Below are 17,258 nucleotides of genomic sequence, written 5' to 3'. Positions count from 1 at the left end.
GGACTTCAATGGTGCCCCAAAGTTTCAACTTCCAAAATGCAGTTTAAATGCCGCTTCAAATGGCTCTAAATGATCCCAGCCAAGGAAAAATGGTCTTATCTAGCGAAACGATCAGTTAACAATTTATATACTTTTTAACCTCAATGCCTGTTTGTGTCATCTCTGCGATGCACATGTGTAGTCTGTGTAATCCGGGTCAATACAGTTAGGTTGAAAAACTCCCGTCTCATTTTCTTCTTCAATGTCAAAATCACCCTACATCGCTGGTTTACCTTTTTTTTTTTTGCAAAGAGCGTTTGATATTCTTTGCATGTTCACTTTGTAAACACTGGGTCGGTACTTCTGCAGCGATTTTGAAGTTGGGTAAGAAAACGAGACGAGTTTTTCGATATACCCTAACTGTATTGACCATATTGACTCAAAGTATATAAACTGTCAATTTGTTTGCTAGGTAATGCCCTTCTTCGGCTGGGATTGCTTAGAGCCATTTGAAGCTGCATTTGAAGCTGAAACTTGTGACACCATTGAACTCCACTATATGGAGATAATTCCTGTTTTTTTTTTCCTCAAAAAACATAATTTCTTATCGACTGAAGAAAGACACGAACATCTTGGATGACAAGGGGGTGAGTAAATTATCTGTAAAATTTTGTTGTGGAAGTGAACTTGTCCTTACACCCAAAAGTGGCTGAAAAAAACCATAACTTGCAGTTTAGTCAGCCAGTCAGATGTTGATTCATTAACCACTCTGTTCAGAGAAATATTCGCCTGACTGATTCAAACAGGTAGTCCTAACTTTCACAAATATGAATTAAAAGAATGACCTGACTCATAGTTAAACTACGGGGATTAAACTACACCGATAGCGCGATGTGTTTCGATTAACTAAATAGAATCGGTTCGTAAGAGTCACTCGTTTGTGAATCTGCTAGCGCTTGTCACGTATGTGTTGATTCACTAAAACGAGTCATTTGTTTGTGATTCGAACCACACTGGTCACGCTGCTTTTGATGCACTAAAAGATCCAGCTCATAAAATTCATCATTCGATCGTGATTCGTAAATTGTTGATTCACTAAAAAGAACCTGTTCAGAAGAGTCAATCGTTTGTGAACCCACACGCACTGGTCACGCGGGTATGTGTTCGATTCACTAAAAAGAACCTACTCATAAGAGTCACTTGTTGGTGATTCAAACCACGTTGGTCGCATGTTTTTGATTCACTAAAAAAGAACCGACTCATAGAAGTAATTTGTTCGTGAATGGTAATGCATTTGTCACGTTGTGAGTAGTATGTTTGCGTGCAGCTTCCACGCCGAAGACTAAGAAAGACGTTTCTTTCCGTTATTTCACGGTATGTGGCCTTTTTATCGAATCACAATTAATACAGACTGCAAATACACATTCACAACTGAGGTAAAAAGTGATTTCTTTTGCCATTGTGTACTTTTGAGACAGCATTCATCCACCGCCATTGAACTGAATGGGAACGCTGTTGCTAATAAACATCGGTTGTCCATAACTTCACCCATATTATTATTATTATTTACACTATTATATTATAGCTGTGTTTGCCAAAATAACTTTTAGAATGATTTGAATCTCTTTATTGTTGTATTTAAACAGTGGTGTATAAAGTACCTGAAAGCCATACTTAAGTAAAAGTACAAATATCTTACCAGAAAATGACTTTGGTAGAAGTTGTAGTCACCGTTTAGAAAATTACTTGGGTAAAAGTCCTAAAGTATGTGATATTTATTGTACTTAAGTACAAAAAGTATTGCTTTAAAATATTAAATATATTTAAGTATTGAAAGTAAAAGTACAAGTAAATGCAAAATGGAAAAGAAGCAAATAAAAATATATAAAATGTTCATACACAGCTTGAGTAGCAAGACTGTGTTCGGTTTTAACTCTTTCTTCCATGTTGTATATTTGAGTAAGAATAAATAGCACTTCATCCGATACTTAGTGTCTTTCATTTCAACATAAGACAACATTACTGGAATCTGCATCTGAAATTTAGATGTTTTTACAGTTTAATGTATCTCAGAGGGGACATGGATGCATTTAAACTGCTGTTACAGACTTGTTTTGTTTTTAACATAAAACGTTGAATAGGCTACTGAAATTTGAAATAATTTAAGACATGAAAAAATAGTCGAAATGTGAAATTAAAACCGCCAGTAGGTGGCAGTAGGAGACTGTTCATGAGTGAGTCATTGAGATTCAACCGATTCATTCAAACGGCTGATTCATTCTGGAACAAAGCATTTGCCTGCATTCCAATGTACTACCTTCCATCCCAAATTCTATGTGATAGTAGTGATTTTCAATACTATTTAGGGCAGATAGGGTGGATAGTATGCACATTGGGACGCAGGGTTTGACTATCTTCATGAGTCACTGAGTAATTTTTATCAACCGATTCGTTCAAAAAGCGGATTCATTCAATAAGTAAACTGTGCATTGCTCAGAGATGCAAAACAGTGCTGCAATCTTTGTTTGGAACTATTTTCGTTGGCAAAATTAAGCAAAAACAAGCAATATTATGTCTAAAATGTAAGTCAGTTTTTGCTTTACTGAACTTGTATAAAATTATTATTAAATGTGTTATGCTGACATCTGCAGAAAAATGGTACTCTTTGTGTGATATAGATTAAGTTAACTATATTAAATTATATAAATAAAGCATACAGAAGCATTTTTGCCTCTACAATTTAGAATGCCTGGAATTTTGAGTTTTAATAGACTAACAAATCAATGTGCATACACTCTTTCTGCGATTTGGTGATATAGCCTACTTGATAATATCGGATTGCACATCATTAAAACAACACTTATTAAAACACCATATCATCACAGAAGATATACTGTATATCGCACACCCCAGACACGACAAAATGAATCCGTTGTTTGCACATGAGCAAAGGTAAAAAAAAAAAACTTAAGTACTGTAACGAACTATTATTACTTTGTTACATTACACCACTGTATTTAAATAACAAATACGTAATATTTGTAGCTAATGATGTTTTAATTACATTTTTATTTTAAAACAAACGTCACCTTGAATGCTTTTTAAATACACTTTTCCTTTCGACTTAATAGTTAAAAGCATAATAACGACAAATAGTCAAACACTTCACTGTGTCAGACACTTTTTGAGGAACACTAATGCATATTTAACAGATGTTTTCTGCATCTGTAAAAACATTCTGACAGCTTCTTTTAGGTGGCAACAGTTTTTTCTTGAAATTGACAACGTGTAAATTTATTCTATTCTTTTGGCTTTGGGGTATTTTGTTAATTGAGAAAACGAGTCTGTTGCTTCATGCTTCATTAAGTGAACTTCTTATTCTAATTCTTCTAATCTTAGCACTTAGATCCAGCTCCTATTCAGTGCTATAGGACTCATATGCTGGTTATTGCATATGGAGATAATCCCCTCCAGACGATCAGGTTAATTAGAGAGGCCAATTCTAATCACCAACTCATTACAGATATTAATTGCCACTGTACAGACCAGAACAAGTAAATTATGGCATCTTAATTATCGATAGGCTGAAAGGAGACAGGAACTGTACAGCATCAGCTGAAACATCATCAAAGAAGATGACAGAAGAGGTTAGCCAAGAAAGCACAAGTACAGTAGATGCATTTGTTTAGATTTTTGAGCACAGAAAGTGTAAAGCTGAGGTACTAAAACAGCGTCTTTGTCAGTCAGCAGCAGAAGGTCCAGCGGTGTGAGACCAGACGGTCATCGTCTCATATGTCACTCCGTATCTGGGTTTTAGGAACCACTCAGTCTTCCATGCAGATGTGCTTCATCACAAGTTGCCAGTAGTTTTCATTATTGCACTTGTGTTCACGGCCACCTGCTGCTTTCATGAGTCAGGAGCTGGGGTGGAAATATAATGGCTTAATTAGAAAAAACCTGATGTACTTTCTGTGATGTTCAAGCTAATTTTCAAATCATTAATAAAAAGTTAGTTGAGCGAGTTCCAAATCAAGCTTTGCTAATTAGATTGAAGCATGTGTTTCTAAATGAAATGTGCCTTTTATTAGCATTTTTTTTTTAAATTTCTTGTTACTTGTGAGGGTTTCCGCTCAGTTGTTTCTTCTACACTCTTAGGGTACTTTTACATGACAATGATGTACTGAAAAAATGAATAAATATAATCTATATAATATATAAAAATAATAAATAAAGTCTAAATGTTTTGAGAATAAAGTCGAAGCGTCTCGAGAATAAAGTCGAAGCGTCTCGAGAATAAAGTCGAAGCGTCTCGAGAATAAAGTCGAAGCATTTCGAGAATAAAGTCGAAGCGTTTCGTCGAAGCGTGTCGAGAATAAAGTCGAAGCGTGTCGAGAATAAAGTCGAAGCGTGTCGAGAATAAAGTCGAAGCGTGTCGAGAATAAAGTCGAAGCGTGTCGAGAATTAAGTCGAAGCGTTTCGAGAATTAAGTCGAAGCGTTTCGAGAATTAAGTCGAAGCGTTTCGAGAATTAAGTCGAAGCGTTTCGAGAATTAAGTCGAAGCGTTTCGAGAATTAAGTCGAAGCGTTTCGAGAATTAAGTCGAAGCGTTTCGAGAATTAAGTCGAAGCGTTTCGAGAATAAAGTTGAAATGTTTTGAGAATAAAGTCAGAATTCCAAGAATGAATTCATAGCAATTACGAGATTAAAGTTATAATATATTGAGAGTAGGCCTATTTTCTAGCCTATTGCACATGCAAATGGCCCAGATTGGGAGCACCGGGAGATATTCCAGAGTCTCCACTTTCAAAATCTGTCAGTTTTATAAGAAAATACAAACAACGTTCTATTACAATAATATGATTTTCACGCTCTTTAATGTGGCGTGACAGATCGCCTTATTCGCTTATCTTTGCAATTACAGTGAGACATTTGTTTCATTAAATTAGCCTATACTGTTTTTTTTTTTTTCTCATTCCTTCTGACATTTCTTCACATTTATATCTTGATATAAACTTTAAATAAAGAGGAAAAATACATTTATAATTTGTTTCGTAATACATCTGACAGAATTTGAAGGCTGAGCTGTGTTATATTAAAAGTAACAAAGCACAAAATTATTGCCATTACGTGCTACAAATAATAAATGGAAGATTGATTTACTGTATTATACCGTGACGCTTATATACCTCAGAAAAGACAACAATATAAATTATGTTAACGAGTTGGAGTCCACTTCAACCTTTAGAATGTTTTATTGTTGTTTTTATTTAAATGCATGTGGAATGAAAGATTAGACACTAAAGACATTTTTTACAGAGTCGGTGGTGGAATTATCACAAAGAAAACAGTACAATTTAATGAAACAAAGATCTTATTGTAATCTGTCCCACATTAAAGAGCATAAAAAACACATAATTGCAAGACACATTGTTTGTAATAGCTATAAAAACTGAGACTTTGTTTTATGTTAAAAGTACCGAAAGCACAAAGCTTGTTGCTATTATTGGTGCACTACAAATAGGCCTAATGAATGCAGTCGAAGATGAAATATTATTTTCAAGCATACTGTCCCTGCGAGTGTATGACATGATTTCTGCTAATAATCCCACATATATGCAAATAAATTCCAGTGGCCTGGCAACTTCTCCCAGTGCTCCCTATCCGGGCCATTTGCATGCACAGGCAAAATATTATAACTTTAATTGCTACGATTTAATTCTGGTAATTTTGATTTTATTTTCTAAACATTTTGACTTTATTCTCTAAACATTTCAACTTTATTCTCGTAATTTCGACTTTGCTCTTAAATATTTTGAATTCATTCTCATTATTTTGATTTTATTAACAAGTATTTCAACATTATTCTCTACACGTTTCAACTTTATTCTTGTAATTTCGACTTTATTCTCAAAATATTTTTACTTTATTCTCTGAACATTTCAACTTTATTCTCGGAATTTCAGGTTTATTCTTGAAAACTTTGACTTTATTCTCAAAATATTTTGACTTTATTCTAAAAATATTACGACTTTAATCTTGTAATTTTAGAATTTTTATTATTATTATTATTATTATTATTATTTTTTTTTTTTTAATGTTGCACTAAAACATCGTCGTAAAGAACAAAAAAGTTTGTCCTTTGTGTTTTTGAAAAGTTTTGCATACGGAAGACAATGTTGTGAAAACGACTAAAGCTGCTGTTTTATTTATGCCATGCCAGTAGCTGCCGATGCTATTTTGTAAAGAAACACTACGGGTCTGCACATATTCTTATAGACTTTTTTTTTCTCTCCATTCTGTCCCCGATTGAGTTTTGGTTCTTTGCCACCGTCGCCTCTGGCTTGCTTAGTTGGGGACACTTAATTTAAGGCAATATCGTCGACTTAATTGCAAAGATACTATTTGAACAGAACTGAGCTTGGATAATGACATCACTGAATCACTGATGGACTAAGTTTAACAAAATTTAAGTGCTTACTATTGTCCTTTTGCATTATTGACAAACTATCTTCTTGTTTAATAATGTAAAGCTGCTTTGACCCAATCTGTATTGTAAAAAGCGCTATATAAATAAAGGTAACTTGACTTGACCTGAATATGTATACGGACATCAACACCGCTTCACAAATTTGCGTTTTATAGTTTACACAGAGATGATAGTGGCATCGTTTTCAAAAACTTGCACTTTAAAGCTATTTTCAAAAGTTTCAACCCCCCCGAAAATGGATTGTTATTGTAAATGAACAACTGTTCATGTGACACCACCGCAGAAAAGAGGTGCTAAGATGGCACTGGAATGTACAAGCTTCTTTAGACCCCATTTATACCCCTAAATGTTACATATTTGTACCTTAAAGGTACACTGCTATTTAAAAGTTTGGGGTCAGAAGATTTTTAATTTTTTTTTTTAAGAAAAATGAGAATGAATGATAACAAAATACAGAAAAAACTGTATTATTGTGAAATATTATTGCAATTTAAAATAGTGGTTTTCTATTTTAATATACTTAAGTGGAAGCTGTCATAAGTGACTTAATGCACTGTAATGCAAAGCTGAATTTTCAGCATCATTACTCCAGTCTAAAGTGTCACATGATCCTTCTAAAATGCCGATTTATTTTCAATGTTGGAACAGTTGTGCTGCTTTTTTTTTTTTTTAATAGGAATATGATTTCTGAAGGGTTGTATGACATTGAGTGCTGAAGTAATGGCTAATGAAAATTTGGTTTTGCATCACAGGAATAAATCATAAGTATATTAAAATAGAAAACTATTTCAATTCTCAAAAATTTAAACTGCAGTAATATTTTTCTGTATTTTTGATCAAATAAATGCAGCTCTGATGAGAATAAGAGACTTAAAAAAAACATTAAAAAAAAAAAATCTTACTGATCCCAAACTTTTGAAAGGCAGTGTATCTATTAGTATTTTAAAAGTACATATTAGTAAAGTACCTTTTAAAGTACCTTTGAAAGCGTAGCATGATTTTCACCACTGTACTTTGGTTTGCATCTCTTCGTGATGCACATGCATAATGCAGCCAAAGTCAACTGAGCCGCCTATTTGTGTTTTCATTTGCGCCGTCGCTGTTTGTCCATTCTTTTCAGTATTATTTTCCCATGCTTTATTTGTTGTCATTGCCTTTTTATTTGTATGTAAAGTGGGCTGTATTTTTCTTTCATGGTTCCCTGTCACCTTTGATGTACAAATAAAAAAAAAAAAAGAAAACTGGAAAATTGATGATGATGCAGCCCAACTGTTGAGAGGACATTGCATCTGTGTTATTTCATAACTAATCGCTGGAATTAAATGACCTGGGCTATTTCATAATACACTTTTCATCATAGAAGTACCTTATATTAAGGTGTACCTGTATGTTAATTTAAACTTTGTTTAGGAAACAAGAAGAGCAGAATCTAGTACATGAATTTTGAATGTATGACATAATTAGGACGTCCATTTTGAGTCTCTTTCCAAGCTTTTTTTGGTTCTTTACTATGGTATATGGCCTACATAAAGAAATTCTACTGTATGTACTGTATGATATATAGCAAAAATACTTACATTTTGGTCTGTTTCTCACAAAAAGCTATCATAGAAATCTTAGAATGCGGTGCGTGTACTATTACTTTTGCTGAAATGGAGTTGTTTTGTTCATTTTAGAGTTTTTATTATTGTGGGAAAAAATAAAATAAAAATCACTCACAATAATACAGTGATTAAAAAAAAAAAAAAAAAAAGAAAACAAAATAAAATAATAATTAAAATTTATATATATATATATATATATAGTTATATACAATTTTTTTTTTTTTTTTACAAAATCATTTAATTGCAAATTTCTGCATTTTTATTTAGCATGCAGTGTTAATAATGTTGCATATTGTTGTGGAGTTCTTGAAATCTGGGTTATAATGAACATTTCTAGCTGGATGTTTTGAGTTGAGTTACACATTTATGGTGTATTGATAGGCAGTTCAGTGTTTAGGAAAGAGCCTTCATTTGACTGCCTCTTGCTGTCTTTCATTAACCTAATATATTCAAAGTGAATGGTGAAAAAGAGAGTTGCCTGAGACAGACTGTGGCCTTGATGTGCCTAAATTCAGACGGTGTGACCTGGATCTCCATTCAGCCCAGATTCTCATCATTTATATTCTTGTGTGAGCACCGCTGCGCTGCTTTAAGCATCAGGGGTCTAACACTGACTACTGGAGTTTTAATACAACACAGAACAGAGGCCGCTGGAACCGGTAATGAAGGGTCCTTTATCAAAGACATGCTACCACTGCTTATCTTGTAATTGGGAGAAGAACACTGACCTGATTCATGAAGCATGTCACTTGAATATAAATTCACTGTGCCATGTTAAACTCTGCACTTTTAATTGTTTTTTGGGACTTTTTCCATTTTATTAGACAAATAGATTGTGACTTATGTGCCAGAAACCTGACCTCACATCACCTTTGCCCATGTATTGTATAAGTTTAAGGATTAATAATGAGTCAATGTAGGGAACTATAATATCGTAGGGGTGCCTTTGGGTGAGTTTTACAAAAGACCTAACAAACATAAAAAAAAATATATATATACATATATATATGTGTGTGTGTGTGTGTGTGTGTGTGTATTATAACCTTCATATACCACAGATCACACTCACACACACACACACACACACACACATATATATATATATATATATATATAATTCTATAAGTCAAATAAATCATTAGAAAAATCAGTATAGGCAATAGGCAATAACCTATATATATATATATATATATATATATATAATCATATATAACATAACATTAAATATAAATATATATAACATTAAAATGTAACATTAAAAATAAAAAAAAAAGAACGGTGACCTGATTGATGAAGCATGTCAGTTGAATATAAATTCACTGTGCCTTGTTATCTGAAACTGTAGACTTTTAATTATTTTTTGGCCTTCTTTCATTTTATTAGAAAAGTAACTTAGTAAGTGCTCAAGGAAGCCAGGGAAATTTCTTAAGCTGACCTTACATCACCTTTGCCTGCGTTTCTCTGTCAGCCTGTGCTTGACCAATTATTCATGGATTGAATTTCAAAATGCATTATACACATTGCAATTGTGCCCCTAAAATGGATGCATTTGTTCCCTTTTTCCACCTTTTAGCCTCTCCGGCATTTGAAAACATGACAGACTGCTGACACGAAGAAGGAACGCGGAGGAACACGAGCCTACAAAGAATAATGTCTTACTGTCACTAAACAATTGCATTACTGCAGATCAGGATTTTTTTTTTTTACTTATGCAACACTGCTCTTTTGCAGGCCGCTGACGAAATGCATTGTGTAAGCTAATGTTCTTTATCTCAGACTGTTTGTTTGTCTGGTAAGTGGTCAAACTGGAGAGAACATTCGTAGGTGCCAGAATGACTATGCAGTATGTAAAAGCATGTGGTAATGTGCATGGCCAATGTGCTTTAGAAAAGATGGACATCATTTCTGAATTATAAGTAGGGAAACGTACAGTCATTTGTGAATAAAATAAGCTCTGTCCAGTGGTATAGCCATCAAGCAGTCCTCTAGGAAATATGGAAACGGCATCTAGCGCTCACATCGAATTCATGATAGTATAAAACACAGCGTAGATGAGGAAATAATGCAGGAGGTATATAGTAAGACGCCGTGTAGAAGAGCAGCATATTCTGATATGACTTGTATGACCTGTCCATATGTAGCTTATTCATAGATGAAATATACACATGGCATTCCTGTGGATTTGGTGCTCTCACTTGCATGGTCTGGGTTTGATTTCTGCTGAGGGAATGTGTAATATTAAATTGCCCTTCTGGGGTCATTATTGTGTCTGCTGTATTAAACAATATCCTACTGGATGCTGTTAAAAAATGTCCTCTTATCACTGTTAGAAACAAAGCTTCACTGCTCTAATGTGCACAGAGACTGTAAGTGGTTACTTATTTTTAACCACATTTCATATAGTGTCATCTTATTAAATGAGTGATGATTTCACACCAGGATGAGGCTGTAATGGCACCTCAGGGGTGTCTTTAGGTGAATTTCATGAAAACCTCTCGAAAATATGTCCAGATCATAATTAATTGCACAAATAAATACAGACATTTGTAAATTATGTACAATGAAATATTTATATATGTTTATATATAGCCTGTACAGGCTATAATGCCATCTTAGGCATATCTTTAAAAAACTTTTTTTAAAAAACTTTTTTTTTTTTTTATTTCATAAAAACTGTGAAGAATATGTCCAGATCACATTTCATGCTAAGCAAGTAGACCAGAAAGCAAGCAGATAGATAGATAAATAGATAGATATAAACAGTAGAAAAAAAAAAAAAAAAACAATGAATGAAAATTAAACGTGCACAATATAAGTAATAAAAAATAATATTATAAACACAGCAGATCACATTTCACATGTAAAAAGAAAAAAAAAATCAAAATGAGAAAACAACAAAATATTTTGTGAATGTCATAAAAACCTGTCAAGAACAAATCCAGATCACATTCACTGTAAAAAAAAATAAAATAAATAATAATAATAAAATAAAAAATACAAATACGAATAAATAAACCAAATAAAATATTAAGTCAGTGTCATGAAAACCTGTCAAAAACAAATCCATTACATTTCACTGTAAAACAAACAAATAAATAAATAAATAAACATATGAATAAATAACAAAATAAAATTAAGTGAATGTCATAAAACCTATCAAAAACACGTCCAGATCACATTTCATTGTAAAAAAAAAAAAAAAAAAAAAAAAAAAAAGGGAGAGAGAGAGAGAGAAAAAAAAGGAATAAATAAACAAAATGAAATATTAAGTGGATGACATGAAAACCTGTCAGAAACATGTCCAGATCACATTTGTGTGTGTGTGTGTATATATATACAATAATATAAAATATTATTAATAATAAATTAAAATAAAAAATAAGCAATTAAGAATAAATAAAACAAAATAAAATATCTAAAATACTGTATATAGTTTTGTTGTAATACAGAAAAAAGAGACTTTTGCAGTAACTAGCAAAAGCACTATTGAATTACAAAAGAATAAAGAAAATGCCCAGGTGCAGTACAGAATGGAAATGAAATAATACTCTACTGAAAGATGTCACAATGCAGGTAATGCACAAAGAAAAAAATATATATACTTCTTTCACTGCTTTGTAAAAACAGGTATGGCTGCTGATCTTCTGTAATCAATCTCTTAGGGAATAATCTTTTTTTACCCGTAAGAAAGACGAGCAGACTGAGAGAAATTGCCATATGGCAATGATTTAAGTTGTATGGAGAGTTAATTGGCTAGCGGTTTGCTCTCTGTGGAAGCGCGGTGGTCCTGCGGGAGATTACGCATTACATGTTCGCCGTCTTATGATATTAGAAGCATGTAATTAAGTGGTCGGAAAATATGTCAGCCAACATCAAGACACTTTTTGATTTGGAACATTGATTTGATGCAGAAAATGCAGCTTTGCTATGAAGACATAATTGCTTCTCAATAGACCCTAATTTTAAATCCTGACTTGATCTTTGAATGTCTTTCAGCCTCTGCACCACTTCAAAGTCAGCACAAATTGGGTCATATTTGTCAGGGAGAGAATCCTTCCACTCCCAGGAAATGTATTCAAAGTAGAAGTACACACGAAATTATTTCAAAAATTGAACCGTACACCCTTCAGGAATAGCAAGTAATTTTGTTTACAAAATCCTCGCCTGAATCTCAGGTTACCGGCGCGACTAAATCTTTGCCTGCTTTATTGTTCATTTTAAACTCGCAGGCAGACGGCTGATACCGAGCATAGATCAAACCGAGGGAGAGATTATAAACCAAAATCCGCCAGCTGTTGGTTGCAGTGTCCTATGGGACTACATTCAGTCAGATGATATTATAGCGGCAGGAGGGCTTTGCATAGGTTGTGTAGCCTGTCAACCTATGCCGTATATTGTGAAGTAATAAACAGATTTCTTTCCCTTCCGTACTTAGCTCGTGATCCAGCCCCTGTAATGTAAAACGATGCCTTCCATAGGGAACAGAAATCCTAAATGAGATTTCTGCTAGACAACATTGAAATTAAATGGAGATCATATGGAGTCTTCCCCTTGCTTTGCGGATTTTCCCTGGAAAACAAAGTACAGTGATCCTGTAGGGTTTCAAAAGAGATCTCAACAATGTCTCAGAAGTCTGCAATGACGTAAAAGACCTCAGTATGAATATTTCACATCACATTTATCCAAATGATCTGAACTGTTTTTAGGTTTAGAATTTTATACACTTTTAAAACTAAAGGTGCTTCATGATGCCATTGAAGAACCTTTTTGTCCAAATGGTTCCATAAAGAACCTTTAGCATCTGAAGAACCTTTCTGTTTCACAAAAGGTTCTTTGTGGCGAAAGAAGGTTCTTTGGTTCTTTGTGGAACCAAAAATGGTTCTTCTATGGCATCGCTGTGAAGAACCTTTTAAAGCACCTTTATTTTTAAGAGTGTATACTTTAACTATTAAAAATCCTTTTTCATTCATTGAAATAAAGCTGGAGTAAATATAAATATAATATATAATATTAAATAACCATTGAATTAAATATTACATTTTGAAGTAGAAAAACTGCTTGTAAAACATACTCCAATAATTACAGCTTGTTTACTTGCAACATTTATTTAATATATAAGTTTTATATATTTTTATAATTTAAAAAAAACTTAAAGTAAAAAAACAACTGAAAATTTGCATTAGCAAGTTTATTTAAAAAACTTAAAAAGAATTCAAAAACTTAAAATGAGCAAATTTGCACTGGCAACTAACTAGAATAAAATAACAATAAATAATAAAATAATAATAATTAAAAATGACAAAAGCACAACAAAGTTACTGAAATAAAATAAAATGGAAACATATAAAATAATAAATAATTAATAAAATAAATTGGTGTAAAACCATATTTGGCTTACTTTTCTATATATTTTATAATTTTAAAAACGTACAAACAAACAAACAAACAAAAACAACAAATTTGCATTGGCAAATAACTGGAAAAAAAATAAGTTCAAGTACTAAAATTACTAAAACTAAAAAACCGAAGTATAAATAAAGCTTAATAGAATCAAATCAAGTTAATACAAATACAAACAAAAACTAATGGAAATGACAAAAGCACATACATAAGTTACTAAAAATAAAAGTAACATGAAAACTAACTAAATAAATAAATGCTAATTTGGACATATTAATAAAGTAAATTGATGTAAACACATTTTTAACTCAGAAATTGCTAGTAAATTTGACGTATAATTGTAAAGAATCGGCAAGTAAAACACTGAATTAAAAATGACATTTTGAAGTAGAAAAACTGAAATGCATTTTCTTGTAAAACATACTCCAATAATATTTTTTTTTTATTTTCAACTTGCTTACTTACAACATTTTATAGTGTAATAATATATCAGTAATACGAAAAAAAAAATGGAGATGGTCTTACTATCTATCTGTCTATATATATTTACATTTCTATATATTTTATCGTTTTAAAAACATACAAAAAAAATTTAAATAAGAAATTTTGCATTGATAGCTAACTAGAATAAAATAAGTTTAAGTTGAAGAACTAAAATGAGTAAAACTGAAGTAAAAATAAAGCTTAATAGAATCAAATTAAGTTAATAGAAGAAAAACAAAAACTAATAAACATGACAAAAGCTAATGACAAAAGCACATAACAAAGTTACGAAAAATAAAATTAAAATAAAATAAAATAAATAAAAATAAAAATTATTATAAAAATAAAAATTAATAAAATAAATTGGTGTAAACTCAGAAATTGCTAGTTAATATGACATAATTATAAAGAATCTGCATGTAAAATGTTGAATTAAACATGAAATTTTGAAGTAGAAAAACTGTAAAACATACTCCAATAATATGTTTTGTTTTAATTTGCAACTTACTTTTTAACATTTTATAGTGTAATAATATATCAGTAATACTAAAATAACACTGAGGATGATCTTAGTATCTATCTATATATATTTACATGTCTATATATTTTATCATTTTAAAAACGTACAAGAATAAAATAAGTTTAAGTTGAAGAACTAAAATGAAAAATAAATAAAATAAAAAAAAGCTTAATAGAATCAAATCAGGTTAATAGAAAAAAACAAAAACTAATAAACATGACAAAAGCACATAACAAAGTTACGAAAAAATAAATAAAAATTGACAATTTTAAAAATTAAAAAAAATAAAATAAAATAAACTCAGAAATTGCTAGTTCATGTGACATATAATTATAAAGAATCGGCATGTAAAATGTTGAATTAAACATGACATATTGAAGTAGAAAAACTGAAATTGTATTTACTCCAATAAGTTCAGCTTGTTTACTTGCAACATTTTACAGTGTAATAATGTATAAATAAGGCTAAAATAACACTGAATTCAATGCAAAGTTTATATTTAAACTTCAAGTCTCACGAACTTAGAAAGAGCAAGTTTAGAATTAAAATAAAAAAAAAAAATCTCAAAAATTAAAATAATCAAGCATTTATTTCCATATATAGATCACTGCATTTCTTAGATTTCATATTCGACAGTTCATTTAACTTTTGGCACAAAAACTTTTAGGAAATGCATAACAAATAAACAAGCGAATGAAAATATTCCTGGAATAGAAGCACAGCATGAGGCCTTTCTCTTGTGATTCAATATTTATATTGTATTCAAAGCCCACGAACATTACAGAAACAGCTGCACAGAACTTTCTTTAACCTCCCTAGAGTAAGCGGTGTATTACGATCTGCAAATGTATATAAGCAAAGCTCAGATGTAAAGGGTAGCCGTGTTCAGTTGGCTGCAGATGTAGTGTTGCTGGAGTCGCTTCAGGTAGGAGGTTTTTGTGCCCCTGTCGTTCAGCGACTGTAGTCTCTTTCCCAAGGCGCTGCACAAGTCAGCAAAGTAAATAATTCATCTTTCACGGCCCCTGTTCCTATTGCAAAAGATGAGACATCTTGTATTCTGCTCCACAGGAAGCGTTTGAGGTGGAGACAAATAGATGCTTGTGCAGTGGCATGCTTAAAGTTTTCTCAGGCTAAGTGACAGTTGCATAGGACAGCGCTCCCTAATAGACTGCAGAGCTGACAATAACAGAATGGGTCAGAATACTAAATGGGGATTGAGAGGGATAGTGCATTGTCACAAATGAAAAAGAAAGCAGTGGGAATGTCTGCCGTGATGCACCGGTGCACATCGCTAATAGATGTAATTGTGTCAATACAAGTTGCGTGACAGTTGTTTGAACAACAGGAGCCAGATGCACCAAATTCTGCTATTTTCTTCTTATTTTCTAACATTAAGGAAAAAAATACTCATCCTCAGGCCTTCCAAGATGTAGATGTGTTTGTTTCTTCATCGGAACAGATTTGGAGAAATGTAGCATCACTTGCTCACCAATGGATCCTCTGCAGTGAATGGGTGCCGTCAGAATCAGAGTCCAAACAGCTGATAAAAACATCACAGTAATCCACAAGTAATTCACACAACTCCAGTCCATCAATTAACACAGGGGTTTAAAACTTTTTGGAGCCTTTTATTGATGCAAATGGTTCACATTTTATATGTACTTTTTAATAATGCAACACAATATAGGGCTGGGTGATATGGCCAAAAAAGTATCACAATATATGTGTTTTTTTTTTTTTTTATATCAGTTGATATTGATAATTATCACAATAAACATTTTATTTCTTTCAAGTTTAACCCTTTAACTGTCACTGTCCCCTCTGTGGGACGGCTAAGTTTACTTTACCATATTACAAATAAATCCTAATCTAATCATGACAAACTATACATCGTTGGAAAGGTCTAAGGACCTTTGTCACAAAAAACACTTTCTTCGTTGCCTTTTTCCCTATCATGTTTTAGAAATCATAAATTATATATCAGTTCAAAACTTAAAATCTCAAAATTCATCCTTTGAAAGGCATTTTTAAAATCAGACATTGCATTACCACGGAAAATGTATTAAAATCATATTACAAAATGTTTTCATTCATGAATTATAAAAATTTAAGCCTGGATAGTGCATTTTTATATCTTTGATCAAAAATGAGAGTGACAGTTAAAGGGTTAAAGGCAGATTTTTGTGGCTTTAAACTATTCTTTATGGTCAAAACATGACAAACACTTTATTTAATATCTTAATAGAAAAAAAAAATATATTTCTTTGTCCTGTATGTTTTAATGAGTAATTTTGTTTTAAATCAAGAAACAGGTTTGTGTTGCCTGATAATAATAATAATAATAATAATATAAAAAAATGTCTCTTAGAAATACACATTTGATAGTAGCTTGAGTTAGGATGCAGATGTAGATGTATGTTCATTATCAAAATCAGTAATATCTGTGAAAATGTAGCAATCTCATTTTTCTATATTGAAATTTAATTATTCTGAATGTTTGAGTTTTTTTTAAGTAACTATTGCTCTTCCATAGTATCATCCATAGATCATTTTAATAGCAGTTAAAACCACAAACATAGCACCTCAATACTGTGGTAAAAATGTAAAAATATGGTTCCTAGGTATTTGTATGAAAAACAGCAGTCTAAATACATTTAGTATATATGCATAAACGCTATAGCTTAATCACAAAAATACTTTAATTATATTCCATTACTCCTCCTTCAATACATTTAATACATGTCTACATTATTATTATAATAACATTCAACACAAATATACCCACA

General features: G+C 31.9%; 1 long non-coding RNA gene across 1 annotated transcript in view; it reads left to right on the top strand.

The window, feature by feature from the left end:
* Positions 1-1,269: 1,269 nt before the first annotated feature.
* Positions 1,270-17,258, top strand: part of LOC127164897 (uncharacterized) — a 65,599-nt gene continuing 49,610 nt past the window's right edge. The window contains exon 1 of the long non-coding RNA XR_007827718.1: positions 1,270-1,353. This is a non-coding gene — a long non-coding RNA (uncharacterized LOC127164897). The remainder of the gene's footprint in view (positions 1,354-17,258) is intronic.

The sequence above is a fragment of the Labeo rohita genome, chromosome 5, assembly GCF_022985175.1.
Source record: "Labeo rohita strain BAU-BD-2019 chromosome 5, IGBB_LRoh.1.0, whole genome shotgun sequence".
In the NCBI taxonomy this organism is placed as follows: Eukaryota; Metazoa; Chordata; class Actinopteri; order Cypriniformes; family Cyprinidae; genus Labeo; species Labeo rohita.
The sequence above is the reverse complement of the archived record's forward strand: the minus strand, read 5'-3'. Positions and strand labels throughout refer to the sequence as shown.